We start from the raw sequence: 21,248 nt of genomic DNA on the forward strand, positions 1-21,248 counted from the left end.
CCAGTTCACGCGCCGGCGCCTTCGTGTCCTGATTATATTGTGTTTGCTTCTTATTTATTAAATTAAGGCAATTTGTTGATGAAACATTGATTAAAATGAAGATACAGTTTATACAAAACGAAATTCACTTTAAAGAAAGGCTTTCTACAAAACAAAACGTAATAAGTGGTCAAAATAATGTCTGACCCATTCCGAATGTTTTGCGATATATTGGGCATCTTATGATCCTATCTTACTCCTCTCATGCGGTTCCCTTTTCATATAATCAACATAGATTAAATAAAAATAAAATAAAATATATATATATATATATATATATATATATATATATATATATATATATATATATGTATATGTATATATATATATATATATATACATATACATATATATATATATATATATATATTATTAAAAATAAATATGAAACGTATGTTTTAGTTTTTATTTAAGCGTCACACCTCTCTGCTTTGCTCACATGCTCTGGTGTATAGCCTATACAGCAGGTGGACAACCAGAATAATACTTTTACCGCCGCCGTTCTGCCGCGGCGGTAAAATTTGGGGTGTATTTGCTGCCTTTTACCGCTAAGAGGCGCTACAATCACAGACTTTGAATAGTGTCCGTTTATTCTCTCTATTGCGTAATATGCCGCGCTCATTCAGAGCGATTGAAAGCTGGTAGCAGATGAATTCAAGTGAAACGTAGTTAAAATAATTCGTAGTCACAATACTGAAATTACTGAAATTAAATTGAATAAATAATGAAAACTTAAAACATTGCAATAGAAACATATTAAGCTACATCAATACATAAGACATTTCCTGAGCAGCATTCAGACGGTAGCTCTGTGGTCAACGCAACGACATGAGCTACTTGGAGTTTCCAGCGACCCGAGATCGAATCTCATTGTAGCATACATGCTGTTAAACGAGGTTGGCCGACAGCATTAGTGTTTTACCGTTCTGGATGCTTAACTGTTTATTAGCGAGTTTATTGACTGTTTATTTATTTAAAGTCAAACGTTTTGTTTAATTAGCAATGGCAAATTACAACATAAATTTGCTACATTTCTGTAGAGCCGCTGCACAGACAACAAAACTGATAAAGGATTGTCAGCCGATCGCGTCAGAAAATGAAAATGAAGAAGCTTGTCTTTAGTCTGCTATATTATTGTGTAAAAAAACACTAAAATTACTTAAGTTTGAAACCCCATCAAACGTTTCAAGGTTTAAATAAAGCGTCGGGACAGTTTTTTTTTTTTAAACAGCTGCATCGAGTTCAGAGCTTATTTCCTTTGCGATGCAAAATAAGAAACACAGAATCTTATTCTTGCGACATTTTAAATTTGTATTGCCAAAGAAATAGCAGCTAAATTAAACATTTAAAACAGTACAAAAAGAAAATAGTCCAAAGCAACGTAAATTAAAAACATGCGTTTTTCTTTGCCTCTCTCGCGCTGGATTTCTTTTTAGCAAGTTTATTTAGTCTCCCTTGCTGCGCGCGCTGGGTCTCTCTCGAAATTAAACATTTCAGGGTAAAAATACATCATACAGCTGATAATACTGTATATGTCGCTGCGTGTCATCCATACAAATCGCGGAAAAAATACAGTAACCAATTATTTAGCCTTTGTTGCTTCAAAGACACAACATGCCTTGTTGAATTCACCTTACAATAAAACGAGGTTGATCGCGAATTAAAGAGCTCTGTATCTGCTGATCACTCCCATTCGTTTCTTGGCATGAACATGTTTCGTCAACAGTTCATGTTTAGATAATGCCAGATTGTTGACAATCATACACACTGCTCAAACATTCTAAACTCTACAAAACCAGTTGAAACAACTGGATTGAACACTTCAATTTAAATTTTGTGTGAAAAAACTTTAAATATGCTACAATAATTAAACTACAATATTTATGATTTAATAAGATATGGGGCCTACATTTGGAAACATCGATATATTTATCCTTAAAATAATTTTGTCTTTGCCTGCTCATCAGGCTATCTGACACTCTCCATATGAAAGAGGAACATTAACACCTATTGTCCTGCACACACGATAAAGCGCTGAACTGTCCCTCCAACCCCCCACAGGCTATCTGAGTTTTGAGATTGACTTAAAACAAAGTTTTAAGCGCAATTCACGCAATTCACAGGGATCGTTCGATCCTTACAACCAGGGAGCATGCAATTTGTGAATTAAGTTTTATTATTATTATTATTATTATTATTATTATTAAAATTCAAATAAATCTCGAACCACAGTGCTTCGTGGTACTGCTGCTAAACTAAATAACATTTATAGAATAATTATGGGGTTTATATAATTATAAGAATAATTATGTACTATATATTTATAGAAAACTTAAATGAAACAATATCGCAACATTTTCACAAATAAACTATCTGTTTTTACATTTTAATTCAGGGCGATTTAGCCTACATTTAATTAGAGCGAGATTTTCACCCTTGTCATTTTCTCATTTGGAAGCGCTTACATTATGGCTAAACTGGTTCCTCTCGTTTTCATATGGATTAAATAATCAGATAACATTTATTAGCCTAAATATTTTGACATTTAAAGGCTTTAGACATAGCCGATTTCTTATCGTGACTGAGCTGAGGCAAGTGGCTTTCGGGTTCATATTTGTGACGCGCAGTTGCCGGAGACAGAGATAACAGAAACTTTTGTCGTTAGCTTAACATGAATAAAAGTTTACAGATTTGAACAATGTAGGCTACTCTACTCTTATCTGTATGACCACAAAATCACGGAGTAGCCTATTAAGTTGTTTAGCTGTTATGAGAAAAATAAATCCAAATGAACGCGCCGCCGCGTTTGTCGAACACTAATTCAACATGCCAGAATAAAACCCGATTTTAGAAACATGCATATGGCCACTCGGCTTGGTGTGCCAAAACACTTAATTATAAACTTCAATATTTAATTCAAAATAATCTCAAAATGCTTTGTGACATTTTGTAAAGCCGTAAGGCCACTGGAACTAATGAACAACTGAAACGCTGGTTTTGGTTTTAAACGTGCCTGTTGCATAGGCTATCTTTATTTTATATATTTATGGTCTATTTGCGAAGTAGCCTATAGCATTGATTACTGTGAAGGGAAGGGTGTGGGGATTAAAATAATTCAGCAGAAGCAGGGATGTTTAGACCAGAAGGAAGTCCCCGTCCCCCTGGCAAATCGCACTTGACTTAAAACCTTAAAAACTCTATAGGCTATAGGGAATCAAAGGCTATGTATATTTAATATATATATATATATATATATATTTTTTTTCTTTTTTTTTTTTTCTTTTAATAGAACTGCTTTAGAAATTACGATTGGTATTAATATACAGATGTAAAGTCGTTCTGTTGGATACTATTTGTTCCTTAGTGTTAAATGGAAATGCATGGTCATTTTATTTTATAAATACAAGCAAAAAACTAAATGGTGTAACAGAGTTTTAGAACTAGGCAAATCTCTCTGCATTAATAGCCTAAATATAAAATGTAACTACAGTAGTCCATGTTGATCGGGCTTTGAACCTGTGTCATTTCAATGTTCGAATCGTAAGTTCTACCACTCGGCCATGTTTTAATTCACTATGACACGCCCAAACGTTTGTTTCTCCGGTGTGTGTTCGCTCACATGAGCGAGAAAATGTTTTGTCGTTAGCCTATTGTGAGTGTAGGCCTACTTTACATGAAATAAGTAGACCTCTTATAGTTTTAAAAGATGATTTTATTTTAGCTGTTATGAGAAAAGTAAATTCACGCACTCGGCGTGGTGTGTCAAAATACTTAATTATAAACTTCAATATTTCGTTCATAACCACCTCAAAACACTTTGTGACATTTTAAAAAGCCGTGAATCAATGTATTAAGGCCACTGGAACCAGGATCGTAACTGAAACGCGCTGCATATATCTCTCAATACAGGAGCAGAAGCGCTGGTTCAGATTGTATTGTTTGTTGTTTAAACGTGCGTGTTGCATATTAAAAAAAAAAATATATATATATATATATATATATATATATATATATATATATATATATATATATATATATTTGATGTGGTCCATTTAGGCTAATTATAGAATTGATTACTGTGGAGCATGCCCGGATTAACATAGTTTTGTGCCCTAGGGTGACCACAGTTTAAGTGCCCCCCTCCTCACACTTAATGTGTGAACAATTGAAATTCAGTATTTCTATGAAGACAATAGATGTACATTACAGCTAAAGTAAAGGCTCACCACAAATACTGCAGGGAATTCAATAAATCCGTGACAAGAATAGCGCGCGTAGACGTCTGTGGTATGGAGACGGAGACAAATCACAACCTGCTATGTGCGTCTGAGCAATGAGCGATCTATCGACTATCGTTAGTCGTTACCTAGCAGCGAATGCAAACAAAATGAAAGTGAAACGAAAATACGCAACTCATATAGGCCTATGATTAGGACCGTGGAGCAGCAGCAGCGCCCCGAACTACGGACAGTAAAATAAAGCCCAGAACTTGCCAGTCGCGGGCCGATCTCGCTCACGATCCAGTTAAGAAATCAGTTGAGATCCAGTTAAGAAATCAATGGAATTCGCCTCAGAATTTTAACATCATTCATCACTACGAGATCCAGCGAGAAACATTCCGATTCCGCGCAGAGTTCTGTTATAAACCATTGATATCAGATCAAACAGCGCTGACGTGGAAACCAGGAGAAACACTTCGCTACATATGTTAGCTTCAGGGCCTGTGCTAGTTAAAGGGTTAGTTCACCCAAAAATGAAAATTAAGTAATTAATTATCACCCCCATGCTGTACCAACCCCGTAAGACATTCGTTCATCTTCGGAACACAAATGAAGATATTTTTGATTAAATCTGAGAGGTGGATCACTGCTACATAGGCTGCCTGAGGGAATGAAACTTGACGGCCCTGAAAGTCATTAAAGAACATGTTTAAATATTCCATGTGCCTACAGTGGCTCAACTATAAGTTTATCAAGCGACGAGACTACTTTTTTTCCGAAAAAAAACATAAATAACGACTTTATTCGACTATTCCTTTTCTTCCTTGTGGGCCTGAGACCAGAGTTCAAGAGATTTCCACGACGCATGCGCGTGAACTGAGAAGAGGACGTTCTTCTTCTAATACTTCTTGTTCAGTTCTCGCGCATGCGTCGTGGAAAGCGCTCTTCAATCTTCTCATTCCTCAATAGTTTAGCGTCATTGATTTCACCCAATTTATTTTCACTGACTGCGAGATGGGCCTATTTTAAATTTTGATTCATAAAATGTTCTGCTCTAAAAGTTTGCTATATTCTATTTAAAATGTAGGCTGCTTTTACATAATTAGGTTTTGCTTTCGCTAAATGTCCCTTTGCGTTACCTGGTGGTCATTTCGCGAAACGTTGAAAATCGACTGGTTTATTTTTGCTGCGGTGGATTTGCCGGTAATAGGCATTCTGGTTGTCCAACTACTGTACATGCATGTGTGCGTCACTCAAATCAGAAACCCAGACACGTTTAACAAAGTTGCATTCAACAAAAATCATTCAACAAGTGTATTGTGTCAGTTAATTGACATTTAACCAATATTTGAGAAGTTTGAAACACTTTTTGACTGAAAGCTTATCAGAAATAATTTGTTATTTAAAAAAAGACTAAAATGTTTTGACTAAAACTTGACTAAGATATATTGAGTTCCCTTTCGTTGTCACTCCAAGTTCCGTCGGATAACGACGAATGGGGTCTCGCTTAGAAAGCCTATGAGCTTCGAGTATTACAAAACTAGCCAATGGCAAGGAAATGCCATGGGTCTGCGGAATTTGCATGACGTAACTCCCCCCCCACCTCGTTGGTATAAAAGGAGGACGCCGGCAACATGCAGATATCTTTTCGCTTCGGAGCCAAGTTTATTCTTCTCTCCACAAGCCATCTCTGAATTGTCAGCTTTACAAACGAGTACCTCGAGTGTTGGTGTGACGGCGATCTCCGGCGAGCGCGTGCCTCCTGCTGTTTGTCAGACAGTGCGTGTCTCCCCGGGTGCTTCAACACTTGAGTTTTCTCTCACAAAAAGAGCTTACACGTGGCACGTCTTTTTAAAGATGCCTCGCCGCCTTGTCTAGTATGTGTGGAGCCTGTGTCCTCTCATGTACTCGCTTCAACCAGCTAGTAGTGGACCCGCTCAGGTGTCTTCGCTTGCTCGCCATTCCACACCACGGACTGGAAACGTGCAATATTCTCCTCAGGTGAGCTTCCCCGAAAGCCCTGAGTTCCTCCAGCACTCCTGACGTCGGTGCCAGTGTCTATTGCCTGCGCGTCGGCCAGGTGCCTCCTGTGTGCATGGTCCCTCATCTGAGCGACCCCCTCATGTGTATTTCCACTGTAAGCCTCCCTGAGCATTTGTCTTTCCCTTGGCAAGCCACCTTGCCACCCCTGGGGTTGAAGTATTCCACCTGCGGCTGGACACCCCAGTGTCTCCATATGTTTCCTTCGGGTCATATGTGTATTCTCTAAGTCCATATCTGCATTTTGCCGGCATCCTCCTTTTATACCCACGAGGTGGGGCGGAGTTACGTCATGCAAATTCTGCAGACCCATGGCATTTCCTTGCCATTGGCTCGTTTTGTAATACTCGAAGCTGATAGGCTTTCTAAGCGAAACCCCATTCGTCGTCATCCGACGGAACGTCTCCGTTCCCTACTCAGGGAACATCCGTAACCGAGACGTTTTCTTTTGACTAAAACTAGACTAAAATGACAAGACTTTTAGTCGACTAATACTTGACTAACAAAAAAAGATATGTGAATGACTAAATGTGACTAAAACTAACAAGGACATTTGGCACAAGACTAAGAATACGACTAAATTAAAAATAGGTTATTTTTAAATTAAATTAAAAATAATTTAACAAAATTAACACTACTGCGAACTAAGCTATTACTGTTCCACTCAGCACCTACCAAAATATTTAAAAATGAACTATAATTATGTGTAATGGACTTAGTGTAATATTTACAGTTACAAGAGCAAATTAAAAAGTCATGAATATTCTTTTTGGTTCCAGTTTTTCAACACCCTTAACCGCTGAAATTTTTCATGCAGAGCTTATGCGTGTGCTTGATTATCAGTCTGTGCCAAGCTCATATGATAGAGTCTCGTGCTGACCCGAGGTCAGTTTTTTTAAGCACTTTTGTGAGTTTACGATGTGAACAGTGTCAGTATGCTGCGTTAATCTTGTGTTTTCTCAGCAGTGTGTGCCAATGTTAACATTAATCCTGATTAATCCTCATTACCCCTAAAAGCGTTGTACCATAACCCCTCCGCCCTGCCCAACCAGACACGTCCATCAAACCCTGGTGCCGTTCCTTGCCTTCGATCTCCTGTGCTGAACATCGCCAGCTAATCAGCTAGCATAAATAAACCGCTCGGCCAGCTCCTAGCCCCAACTATTTCCTCAAGGAGCAAAGCTGTTCAAATGAAAGGAATGGATTTGTTTTTCTCCCCAAGTAAATGGAGAAACTGCAGTGTTTGATCTCTGCTTGCCTCTTATTTGAAAGAAATCTCCAAGTACTGTAGATGCATTTTTTTTGCACTTAAAAAATATATTAAATAAAACCCTCTGGATACAACAACATCTTAGGAATTATCAAACATGATATAATTTTTTGCAAATTGCTACCATTGAGGAATGGGAGATGAGGGGAAATCTTACAAAGGTTTACCAAACTTCGGCTTACTGGAATGCACTTCATTGAAGCTGTGGAATGCCTCATATCCCTCTACGCCCTCCCATCACTCTCTCCTCCCTCTCTTATTTTCTCTGTTCCGCTTGGCTTCCATTAATATAAGGCCCATCTGGCTTACCAGGGGATATTTAAACAGAAACCCCATCAAGGGGTTCAGTCAAAACCATATGCCACTGCTTCTACTGTACACAGTGGAAGAGGAAAAGCATTTAATCAATTGTGATTGAGAGGTTAAAAACCTGTATGTTCAGTGTCTACCTGCAATGGTTGGAAGACACAGACAGATTTGCTGTCACACTGACTGAGACGTGAAAAGTCTTTGAGATTTGGTTCTGTTTATTATGGTTATGAAGTGTCCTTAGAGTGTCTTTGAGCTTAACATTCAATGAAGAAGCTATTGTTAAGTGGAAACTTAAGAGGATAGTTCACCCAAACATGAATGTTCTGTCATCATTTACTCACCCTCGTCCCATTTCAAATCTGACTTTTGTTTTATCTGTGGAACACAAATTAAGATATTTGTAAAAACTTTTTTGTCCATACAGTGAAAGTCAACATCGGACAAAATGTTGAACCCCATTGACTTTCAGTGTATAAAAAAAAACAAAAGAAAAAAAAGGTTTCCACAGAAGAAAGAAAGTCACAGCTTTGGAAGGAAATGAGGGCAAGTACATGTTTTTGGTGAAGTATCCCTTTAAAATGAGTAATAAGAGTTCATAGGCATATACTGTACAACTTTTCGTTTCTATAGGGTGTTGAAGAGGGTGAGGAAATGTCATGGATTAGACTTGACCTGCACTCACCCCCTGACAGAGAGTTGAGGGTTATTTGCCTCATGCAGAAAGTTGGAGACCATATGGAATATGTTTTTCTAGAGGCAGTCGTAAGAGTGACCTCATTTAGAGTCCTAGTCCACAAAGTATGTTGAGAAAACCGAGACATTTTCAGTCTGGCATCTAGGACAGTGGTTGTCAACTTTTTTTACTCAAAGGCCCCCCGTTGTCTACACAATATTCAAAGACCACCCCCCCCCCCCCCCCTCCCCATTTAAGGTAAGTTATTTCAATTGCATTTCTGATGCAATTGTGACAAAACTGCTTGTATTCAACCATTTTGGAAATCGCAGTTCGTTTAGTGAGTTTAGAAATTTCCACTAAACATACCTAAACCTGCTATTCAAATGTATGGGGTCTGTACAATTTTTCATGTAGTATGCTCACTATGAGCATATGTTCATACTACATATGTAGTATGCATGTACATAACTGCATGTCTCTTACTGACTCGAAACTTTAACCTAGGCATGTGAGAATTTCTCTCCCTGCACCCAACAGACATGGAACCATGTCCAACATGCAGCCTGGCTTCAGAGATAAGAGTTCTACTGTCAAATGCCAGACTGGACTGGTCATGGTGGACCATGGTCTCTTTAAACATCAGACAGGCGTATGTGTGCTCCATTTCCATTCGAAGATCTTGAGGGTGCACATGTGTGTCCGTCAAAGAGACAGTTTGTGTCCAGAAAGCAGTTCGGGAGAAGTGTGACAGTGGCTCTGGCTCTTTCCGTATGACCAGCAAAGATTATCTTTGACTCCAGCGGCGATAAACTCAGACAGGTCTGGCCCTTCCTCAAGTTATGCTATTGAAGCGAAACCATGCAATTTCTAATATTTTGAAAGTTGCAGTTATATTGCACCATCATTGGACAATTTTCAGAGGCTGCTTATGAGAAAAAAAAAAATGATAGTGCAAAACACTAATGGGCTCTTTCTATAAATAGGCTACAAAATTGGGCCTCTTAAAGTCTTTTTAGACAAGTAGACCAAATGTTATATATAAAACAATGCTTTACTATTGCAAAAATAATAAATACATGATTATTTTTAAATGGAAGTTATGCTTTTTATGCTTTTAAAAAATGATGGGGCACCAAAATGCCCTATTGGAGGAAAGTTTCACTTCCACTTCGGCAATCTGAGCAATTTTTAGTTGACAAACCTCCTGTGTCATTGTCCTGTTGATGCAGTCGTGTCTGTTTGCCCCCGATAACCTTTGACCTGATGCTAGAACAGTCATGCTCTCTTCCTGCTCTCTCTATCTCTATCTCTACTTTTATTTCCTGCCCACTGGCATTCCAAATCTTGCTTACAGTGGCTTTGGTCCAGGACACACTGGAACGAAAGTGTTCTGTTGCCAAAATAATGACTAAATACCTTGGTAACAAGAGATTACATTTTAGCTGATTTTTTTAGCCTTTTTGCAACTACAAGCCCAGTGTTGTTTCCAAAAATATGACTAAATATGTTATTTGTGTGTGTATTCACTGGTGTTCAGGTAACGACACCTGTTGTATGTTCTCATACTCCTCATCCGGCTCTGCAACATTCTTTCCTCGTCCAAGCCCAGTCCTGTTTCTACTCCAGCACATGGGCATATTTTCTCTGCCATAAAACACTGAGCTTTATAAATAAACCTCTGATTTTGCTCATCTCTCATGCCGCTGCTCGCCACTGTAGTGCCTCCAACACCGGCCACGCGTAATTTCCCCCTGGCTCGCCATAGTCCCCAGAAAACTCGGTTCCTCTGTCTCTTACAACAACAACCTACCTATTTATACTCCCTCAGCTTCAGCTCTTTTATTCCCTGCTTTTCTCTGATCTGTCTTTAAAAGCATTGTGTCAGGTTTCTTTTCTTACTGTTTATTTGTCTCGGCATCCTAGGCCATCCTGGTGAAATTATTGCTGCTCGTTTTTTCTTCTTCTTATACAGATAGATGGCGGAGTCAGAAGTTTTGACGGATGTTCAATCACAACCAATAAAAGCCAGGGAACGCAAATAATAAAAAGAAGTTTGGGATTCCAGCGGGAAATCGGTTTGGCCGGTGCAGGTGGCAGTGCGTAAATTGTGTGCTGGATGATATTTCAGCCAAGATCGGTCCTCTTGAAACGCACATGTCATAAACCATCATTTTGATGCTAAGGTAATCACAGTATTTTGTCTTTAGATATGAAGTGCACTATCCGCACCATATGCTAACTGGGGCTTGTCGGATTCTCTGGTAATTTCTTTAATAAATGCCATAAGCAGAGACCGCTGGGCTCACTGTAACCAGCCTCTCTACACCACCTCTCTATGTGGGAGTTTTGTATTGAGCGCAGTCTGTTCAGCTTGGCAAGAGGATGCGGGTGGCTGGTATTTGGAGCTAACCATGCAACTCACCCTATTAAAGTAAATGTTACTGTGTCAGGCAAGCAATTCAGCAATAAATAAAGCAGAGCAAACATTATCTGAAAAAATCCAAAACAGGCAGAATGGAAACACCGCCTTTTTATGTCCAGTGATCCCTGAATACATGAGATTCACAGAGCAAACAGGAACAAATTGAGAAAATGTGTTGTGTAATTTATAAAAGGTAATTTGTTATTTCAGGTCTGTATTATTAATTTTTCTAGTCTCAACTCTCAACTCTTTTCTTGCTTGAATGTGTTAGTGTTCAACAGGCCACGTTGACATGAAAGAGCTTTCACAAACCATTTTAATTCATAATTTTACCTATATTCAAGTGAAATAGGTTATGCAACAAGATTTTTTTTCCTCATTGAATATCTTATTTCACTTAGATATATGTAATGAGATAATATTTGCAAAATAGAGCCAGACTTGAATGCAAGTTTACTAAAACAGTGTTAAGTAGCTAAATAACATATTTTCATGTTAAATCTATTTCACTTTTTTTTTTCCATTGGGAATTGATTGGATGTTCCATACCAGAATAGAGTCAGACTACAATTTGAGTTTGTTGATACAATGCTAAATCACCAGTCTCATTATATTTCAGGCAGCATGTGAAAAGTAAAAAGGTATTTTTTGGGAATGTGAAAGCATGGTGTACAAAAGGAAGAGGCATTCGGTGAGTGGGATAAAGTTGGGCTAAAGAAACAGATGGAGGGAGATTTAAAAAGGAGTTGTGAAAAGAAAAGCAGGAGACATTGGAAGTACATAGCGGCAATGATCGAGTGGCCTTGAAATAGTCTCAATTTTCCCTCGACTGTAGAGGACAACCGACTGGACAACCACAGGGTGAGCAGTGTCACCAACTGACTGAGTGCAATACATTGATCATGTCATATATGTCTGGGCTCATTGGGTAGTCATTTATGCGGTGAGAAAGTGTGTGTGTGTGTGTGTGTGTGTGTGTGTGTGTGTGTTTGAGAGAGAGAGAGAGAGAGAGAGAGAGAGAGAGAGAGAGAGAGAGAGAGAGAGAGAGAGAGAGAGATAGAGAGAGAGAGAGAGAATGAGGTGGTTTGGCACCAGATCCTGAACGTGTGGCTTTGGTTTGGAATGAGGTAATCTAGGCCATACCACAATCCCATATATTCTCATATCCGTCACCCTCTCTCTCTCTTTCACTGCTCGATCACCCTCATTCACTATTTTTTCTTTATTCATGTTTTCACCCCTGAGCCCTGTTCTTTTCATAAAAGGGGATTATTTTTGTCACAATATGTAATTGTGGCTTGAAACCTCCAAAGTCTATGAGCAGCACTTCCTGTACACAGAGTCTCTCATTAGTCTCCAGTTGGCAGACCTGTTTTTGAGTGGCCATGAATTCAGGAGATATTTCATCTTAACAGATTGCCAGATATACAGTTTGTGTTTTAAAAAGTATGACCACCGAGTTGATTGACCAGAGGTGACCTTATTTATATATACAATTAAGTTGAACCTTTTTAGAGGCGAAAACACTTTTAAATTAATTAAATTACTCACCAAATATAAGTATTTTTATTATTACTATTTGTATTATTGAATTATTTGCTCCTTTGCAAATTCACAATTTGTAAATGAATCACTCTTTTGAGTCATATCTTTTCGAGGAATTGATTTTGTCTGGATCTAAATTTCAACTCACTGATTCAATTATGTGGTTGCAGCTATTAACATCGCACTGAAATAATAGTGAATAATAACATCTGATAAGAAATCGTTTTAGTAAACTTACAAAATAGTAAATTAATCATATGGTCTTTTTATTATACTTGTATGATTTTCTTTTGACATTTAATAGCTCATCCTCATTCATTTTCATTAAATGGAAGAAAGGAAATGGGCTGGATTTGCAAAAACAATTATAATAATGAATAAAAAACGAATCACATTTTTTGCGTTTGGAATGGCATCAAGGTGAGTAAATGACATAATTTACATTTTTAGTTTGAACTATTCATTAAATTAATAATTTCATCTTAGCTTAATTTATCCCTTGGCCTTTAGTTAGTTAACCTTCCTAGCCTGCTTACAAGCTGCATTGTGGGATGGGTGCAAAGAGCGGAGGGAAATGGGTTATTTTTCTACATTGTGTCCTAGTGAGTAGAGGCCAAATACACAGTTGCTGGCCGGGTCAGCGTGATATACTTGTTATTGAGAGTGTGTTAGTGTGTGTATGTGAGGTGAGTGTGTTTGTGTTTGTTGAATTAAGGGGAAAGAGTCTTGCCCCTCACTTCCTCTCCATACGCCTCCACATGACACTGGACGACCACATAGAGAGAGAGCATAAAAGACAAACTCTTCTGTGTAGAGCCTTTGTGTGTTCATGTGTGTGGGTAAAACAGAATATCCAATGGGACTTGGGAGAAGTGCAAATATAAGTTGTGCAATTCTAATTCGGCTGTTAGAGAACATTATGTTTCTGTGTGTTTTATTGCATTAGGGAATGACTTTCAGTAAATAGTTTGTGAATGTTTAGATTCGGAATGATTAGAGAATCGACATGTACAGAGATGCACCCCAGCATGTCAAATAATGTATCAGATCAACACAGTAAGGTGAATGAGTGCAGCTCACATGCACTTTTTTGCTGTCTATCATGTAATGTGCACACTCTGCAAGTGTCAAGAAGTCATGGTTTCTAATGAAACTGAAAAAGCTTTTAACAAAAGATTGTTGTAATAATACATAATGACGCTTTTAGTTTAACTCTACACAGTGCTTTTCTAAAGTGGCAACAATATGCGTGTAAAAGGGCATAAGTCAGTTATATCTGATATATTTTTCACACCCAGCAACGAGAGTATGCTGAGTTATTACAGGTGTTCTTCTGCCTAAAATTATTTAAATCTGAATATTAAATCGAGGAGCACTGTAATCTGTATTTCCAGCTAACATCATAATAACACATGGTCTAACTTAAAATAGTCAAACGTTTGGGGTCAGTAACTTTTTGTTGTTGTTTTGAGAAACTATTACTGTTATTCAGCAAGGATGCATCAAATTGATATTTTACATTGTTAAAAAAGATTTATATTTCAAATAAATTGTTGTTTTGAATTTTCGATTCATCAAATAATCCCTGAAAATGTATCACAGCGTCTACAAAAATATTAAGCAGCACAACTGTTTTCAACATTAATAATAATAATAATAATAATATGTATTTATTAAACAATCAGTTTATTACAACGAATCAGCAATTCATTAGAATCAATTTTAATAAATCAGCATAGCAGAGGATCATGTGACACTGTAGACTGGAGTAATGGATGCTGAAAATTCAGCTTTGCCATCACAGGAAAAAACTACATTACATTTTAAAACTACATTTTAAAATATATTAAAATAGAAAACAGTTAAATTCAATTATAATAAAATGTTTCACCATTCTGTATTTTTCACCAAATAAATGCTGCCTTGTCAATCATAAGAGACTTTCAAAAACATCGTATTGACCTCAAACTTAAAGGTACTGTCCACTGTTTCTCCCTTTATGGTATAGATTGAATTAGACTGAGCAATTAAACACCAGATTACCTCCTGTTCATCTGCAGAGAGTGCATGTGAGCTGAATGGGCATGTCTCATGGCATTCACACCTATACAGATATGTCGGGGACGCTCATAGGACATATTCAGTCATCGATAGCTCTACAAATACCAACACGTTCTCGCTTCAACTTGTCACATATTGACGCTTGGCCAAGACCCCTCGGTGTCACTTTTTAACGCACAGAGTTCCCTTCTAGCTTAATTTTTCCACATGCAGGGTACTCAATTGCTTTAAGTTAGTTTCCTTATGCATCCTATCAAGACACATTTAATTATTTGCATTTGTAAAAGTAGAAATGATTTTATAAATATTTGTACTTTTATATGTTGGAGCAACTAAGTCCACTCAACTCCTACCCTAAACCTATCCACTTCTCAACATTATAAAACATATAACAGGCAAATAAAAGTACAGTCACAAGAAAACTGACAAAAAACAATAGGGATGCACCGGAAAAAAAAATTTGGACTGAAACCGAAAATTCTGGATGCACTTAGCTGAAAACCGAAACTGAAAATGTTTTTTTTTAAATTATGTATGTATTAACGGGATTTTAAATGTGCTTATTTTTTTGTTGTTGTTGTTGTATAATTGTATCAGTATTAGACTTTTTAATTAAATTCAATAATTCTAATGATGCTAAATAAAAAAAATAAATAAAAAAAAATAAACAGTTTTATTGAAAGTAACTCTCTAATATTTGACAGAAAAATATCTCAATATTAAATATAAAAATAATTTTTTTAATCAGTTCTATGCATCAGAAGCAGATTTTTAAACAGATTTATTTTTGTTACCAATTATCCAAATAATGTATAGTCCTTCAAAGCTATTATTATCAGAGCATGTGAGTGGGTCAGTAAATGAGAGGGTAGTGTCATTTTACCTGCTTATATTCATGAATGTCAGTCATGTGACCTCTTACGTCATCCGCTCTTTTTCCAGTTGCCTGCCACCATCTTGAGTACCTGACACACATTAGCTATCTAGCTTGCTACGATTTAGAGCTTCATATGGATACAGTAAATGGCTACGAAAGACTACATTTCGCAACTAGATTACCACAAAAAGAAACGGTACTTTAAAAAAATATCATCGTTAGGGTGTGATCCTTACGCGATACCTGGTGCGTAGGCCTACTGCGTAACTACTTCCAGCCTCTGACATTTGACTAGCAGATTTTCTCTCAATTCTCTCTGTTTGTTTCACTTTATACATAACCAACTTTGTTTATGTAAACCTTGTGTGTATGTGACAGTATTAGCGCAATAAGACTAGAAAGATAACTTGTTTCAGTAACCAGGCGCTGTTGTTAGACAGCACGTTAGAGCCGCACATCAACAAGTGAATTACTTGTTTAACCGGCAAGGCTTTAAAGCACATGCACATTATTAACTTGTGAACTGCAGTGTCCCTTCCTCTGCGTTAACATTTGATGTGAATATACGTCGCGTTGTAGCCTATGCTGAGACGGAGGCGCCAGAAATGCAACTGATATAATGCACGATACTAACGGTTCGACATTTCTTCAAAAGCAGATCGTAGAGATATATTAATCGTCCACGGCGTTAGCTCATTAACAACAATATATTTAAATCCACTCACCACAGACAAAATGAACACTGCACAGAGAGTTTGCACACACAAACCACTGTTATAACATAAAAGCAAGCAGATACTGCGTGCATCTTTGGCATGATATGACTGAATGCGCGCAAAGTGCGCTCCCTTAATTCCTAAAAAGCTGTTTAGTTCAGTTCAGTTCATCGCGATCTCACACATCTCTATTATTATCAATGAAGCTGACTGCACAATAAATCTTTCATAATATATACACTTTTTTTGTTATAATTAGAGGATTTGCCAGCATACAGAATTCAGCTCTGATTCTGAACAAAAAGTCAGTTTTGAGCAGTGAGGGGAGTCTATCTTAAATGCTTCTGATTGGCCTTTGCGTTCAAGAAATCAACACATATGTCTGTGATTGGCTAAATCGCTCAACGCTGCAAAGTGCAAACATGTTATAAAAAGAAATTCTGGCCTGTAAATCGTTTCTATTTTGTAATGTACAAAAATGTATTAGTTTTTATATGTTTTATTCATAGATATTTCTAGTTTGCGGGAGTCCCGTGAATTGTTTTATTCTCCGCAACCCGCACACACAGAGTGAGTGCATTATCGCTCGCACTCGGCCATCAAATCTGGTCCCGCGCCGCGCTCTATTGCGTTGGGAGTGCACGTCTCTAGATCAAGGAACCGGCCCGAGGATAGTGACGGGAAATATCTTGTTGGGCCGGGTCAAGCTCGGGCTCGGGCCGATAATCTAAGCTCTAGTTCCTTTGCGACTGACGTATCGATCTTGCCGAATCAGGTACTCAAAATGGCGGAAGACAAGTTTTAGAAGTGAGTGACGTCAGTGAGGAGACGTTGGTGACATCATCTTATATTCATGTATACAGCATATAATTTTGGCTCATATTTTCGACCATTTTTCTCTTACGACCAAAAACAAAAAATACCATTGTGATCATTTTCGGCAGCCGAAATTTCGTTGCATCCCTAAAAAAAACAGTATAAAAGTGTTACAAATAACTCATGTTTCATTCCAAGTCTTTTGAAGCCAACGCTTCTTCGGGTGGCAATATTTGAATATGTGCACAGGATCTACGGTAGATGGAGACAGTGATCACTTTTGTGTCTTTTCTTTACAAAAAAAAAAAATCAAACGTTTGGCCTCTGAACATTTGGAATATTTGTATATGTATTTAATACTTTTTAAATAAATTGTGCCTGTAGTTATATCTGCCTGTTATCTCCTGTGTTTTATATTATATAACACACAAATTAGAGGTGATCTTAGGTTACGTGTTCAAACGTGTAAATAAAAACAAAAATCAAATAATTTTAAATTAAATTATGATTAAATGAAATTAATCACACTTCAACATGTCACAAGTAAGGAATAATTGATGAAGGGGGCATTCAATTTTTAGGAAAATTATACACACCCAAAGTGGTAATGTGAGTGAAGCGGAGTGGCCGTTACACATCGCGTGTACATTATTTTTAATGTACTGAGTCAATTATTCAGCTTATACTACGGTTACCACACCTCAAAACATTGTTCAGATGATGTATTTCAAGTCATTCGTCAGGTTGTTGTCCTTAAAATGCTCTTGTGTGTGGGACTAATTTCTAACTCATCTAATCCCAAGCCTCCGTTGCTAATTCCAAAACATAATTTTAGAGCTAGAAAGGGAGACTTGAGCCACTAATAGCAGTGTAATGCAGTTATTAATGCAGTTATAGAAAGAGACAGAGAGAGAGAGAGAGAGAGAGAGAGAGAGAGAGAGAGAGAGAGATTGATTAAGCAGAAAGTCTTTGTTTGTGCGTCTCTCAACAGTGTTCAGCATTGTCATTGTAAGTTTATCTGCTCCAAGAACAGCACTGTTATTATCCACTAGTGAGAAATATCATGTAGCTTTTAAGTTAAACTATTTTACTGATAAAATCATCAGAGCAGCGCTGACAACACATTTTTATGCGAGTGTGTGTCCGTGCATTTGATTGGGAGAAAGAGCTGGAGAGAGAGCTGGAGAGAAAGACTGTATGCTTTCCATACATAATAAAACATAATTTTGTGGCAAAAAACATGGAAATAATTAGTTGTTTTTATCCTATTGTTTACTATATTAATTTGCTTGGTCAATGTTGTTGTGGGGTTTGGCTGTTTTGCTGTTGTGGACTGTAAGGACCTTTTGAAATAACTGAAATCGTTTGGGAAGTGATATGGAACTGTAATGTCAAGACCTCCCTGGAACTACTTTAGTCGTGCATTTCCCTTAAAATAATTGAACATCCTATAACGTTCGTCTACCAACCAGATTAGATGATTCAACTGCCCCATAGTATAATGGTAAAATTATAACCCAATTTATAATTTAATCATGACGATAACATACCAATACCCATGCCCAATGCATCAGTGTATGATGCTAGAGGGGACCCTGTGCATTAAAAAGTGACACCAAGGGGGTCCTAATCAAGCATCAATATGCGAGGAGTTGGGAGTAAAAACATGTTGCCAAATAATGAAGGTGAATTCAAACAACATTTTTGTGCCCTTGAAAATGAACACTAGAGTTATTATAAACAAAACTGAGCAGCCCTATGGTCAGTGTTTGTCTGTCTCCACACATTCTAGGCTGGGTAAAGGGCAGAACCTGACAAAAAGAGTAATGACACAGCCTAGTGTTAATATGAGCCTTTATCTGCACTCATTACTAGCCTCATCTCCACAATGTCAATGTGCTTTTTAGTGCTGCCTCTCCTAGCAAGCCTTACTAATTGACAGATAGCTACAAAAAACAAACGTGTGGTTAAGCCATGTAATACACAAACATTTCCTGTTGCAGATAACCTCCCTGACCTCCTGTTTTGTCTTTTGCCCTCTCATCCACATATGCATGCGCTGTCTCCCAAAATTCAAAATTACTCTGAGAGGCTCTTTTAATAGCAATGTAAAGTACACAGCGTTGTGGCTTGTGGCCACGTCTGCGGCGTCCCAGCTCTATTAGGCTGTGTTGTGGGAAAAAAGAAGAAGAATCGATATCATATCAGCATCCAACGGAACACCTGACAGTTCAATTTCACAGGCGTTCTTGAGAATCGATTGCGTTGGAATAGTTTAGGACCCTCTGAAAGGCTGACCGTTGTAGTTAATCTATTGCACCATTAGCACGGGTCACTGCATGCATGGTCATTAAGACCATACAGAATAACTGACTGCTACATGAAGGCTAGCACCTTTTTGCCAATAGTTTGTTTCTAATCGAGAGAAAGTGCAAATGTATGGTGTGATGGTTGAGCTCTGTTGCTTTTTTCTCTATGTTTCGTAAGCTCTTATAAATCCATTTAACGTCTCAAAATAGAAAAAGAGGCTATTCTGCCACATAATCGTGCTTGAAGTGAAAATGGAGGACATGACGATGAAGAAAAGACAAATACTTTCTGAAGACATCTGTCCTTGAATTGTTGTAAAATTTGGGTGTTTCTGATCATAGTTGAATTAGTGGAGACAATGATTTACCTCATCTCTCTGAAGTTTTGATAGAACAGAATGACACATTTCCTAATTTTCACAGTCAGGAGCAGATAAAAAGTTGTAGATGAAAAAGCCCTACTCATTGATGAAAGTAAACCTTTGTTTAAATAAATTAGAAAAAGAGGGGCTGGTGGGTAAACCGATGCAAGCCGTTGGAACTGAAGCAGATATTTTGAACTGGCACTGCTCTGTACAGGGTATGAAAAACATTATGAATGATCCTTAAAGTGAGTTTACCCAAAAAAATATGAAATTATTATGTCATCATTTATTAACTCTAATGTTGAGCAACCAGCAGCAATTTCAGAATTTCTCCTTTATATAGAACAACGTTTTCAATCTTCAAAATGGTTGCAAAAGTACCATAAACCTCTCAAAAGTGCATGCATTTTATCCACATCTTCTGAAGGTAAATTATAGCTTTGTGCAAGAACCGTTAGAAATCATTGATCAGTCCAATTCATGAACCAATCATTCAGATCAACTTTGAACCAGTTTCACTAAAATGATCTGACCCAAAATAATGATTTGTTCATGAATTGAATATTTCTTCTTATCAAGAATTTTATTATTCTAGAAATATTATCTGCAACTTAAAAAGTTGACAGCCGAATCATAAAATATTAGCCAAAATTATCCTTATTTGTTAAAACTGACTTTATTTTGAATATCAAATTCTGTTAACTCTGAGAAAGTCTCCTTTGTTCTTATCGTCTTTCTGTTGTAACAGTAGGACCTTTCCTGCTCTTGCTCTCCAGAAGTGGTTCTCTCTGCTGGGCAGGTGGGGTTTCTCCAGCCTATTAAAACTCCAGACGCAGGGTGTGAAGTTCAGCTCTGAGGCTTTCTTCTTTGAATCAGCACAATAGGGGAACGGTTTTGATCAGTCGTTCAATACTATGAAATAAGGCCTCTGAGTCCCATAAAAGAGTCTTGTGGAAATTTGAGTGAAAATTTGCTTATACCGCAGTGCTTTGTAAATTCATGGTCTGTTTGTGTCATATGGTTTATTTGAATTTTAGCTCTCTAAACATATTAATTTGACAAATGTTGAAAATTTAATGCAACAGTTATCAGGCCATTTTCCAGAAATGTTAAATGCATGAGCACACACACATACAACACATAAACACATTGACTACTTCTCTAGATGCCCTATCATTACAAAAAAAGAGTGATTATAAAGTGATTTTCTCACTTTGACCTTGACACTCCCACATAAAGTACAGACACTGCGGCCCTTCCACAGGCAGTGGTCTTGATGACATCATTGTGGGATCAGACTTAACTGGAGAGGATGATACCCTCAATAAACTCATCCAGCTGAAAGTTGTAAAAGTCCAGAGAATGCTACAGGCAACGTGGTGCAAGAACCATCAGAGACGAAGAAAACCCTTTACGGGAGAAGCGTGGCTCCAGAGAGGGGTGGGTGTAGGCACTCCTTTAGATCATCCAACCATCCCTCCTGCCAAAATTCCACTCAGCCGGAATTCCGATCCCTCACAGAGCTCCGGGAGATCCGGGAACTTGCTATCCGCAGGGCCCAGCAGCGGATACGGGCCCTG

At 37.7% G+C, this 21,248-nt stretch overlaps 1 long non-coding RNA gene across 1 annotated transcript in view; it reads left to right on the plus strand.

The window, feature by feature from the left end:
* The window catches only part of LOC143724017 (uncharacterized), a 148,042-nt gene that overhangs the window by 125,675 nt on the left and 1,119 nt on the right, over positions 1 to 21,248 (plus strand). The gene's annotated exons all lie outside the window — the stretch shown is intronic.

Source organism: Siphateles boraxobius, unplaced genomic scaffold, assembly GCF_051911475.1.
Source record: "Siphateles boraxobius isolate OS27281-9 unplaced genomic scaffold, OSU_SipBor_1 7, whole genome shotgun sequence".
Lineage (NCBI taxonomy): Eukaryota > Metazoa > Chordata > Actinopteri > Cypriniformes > Leuciscidae > Siphateles > Siphateles boraxobius.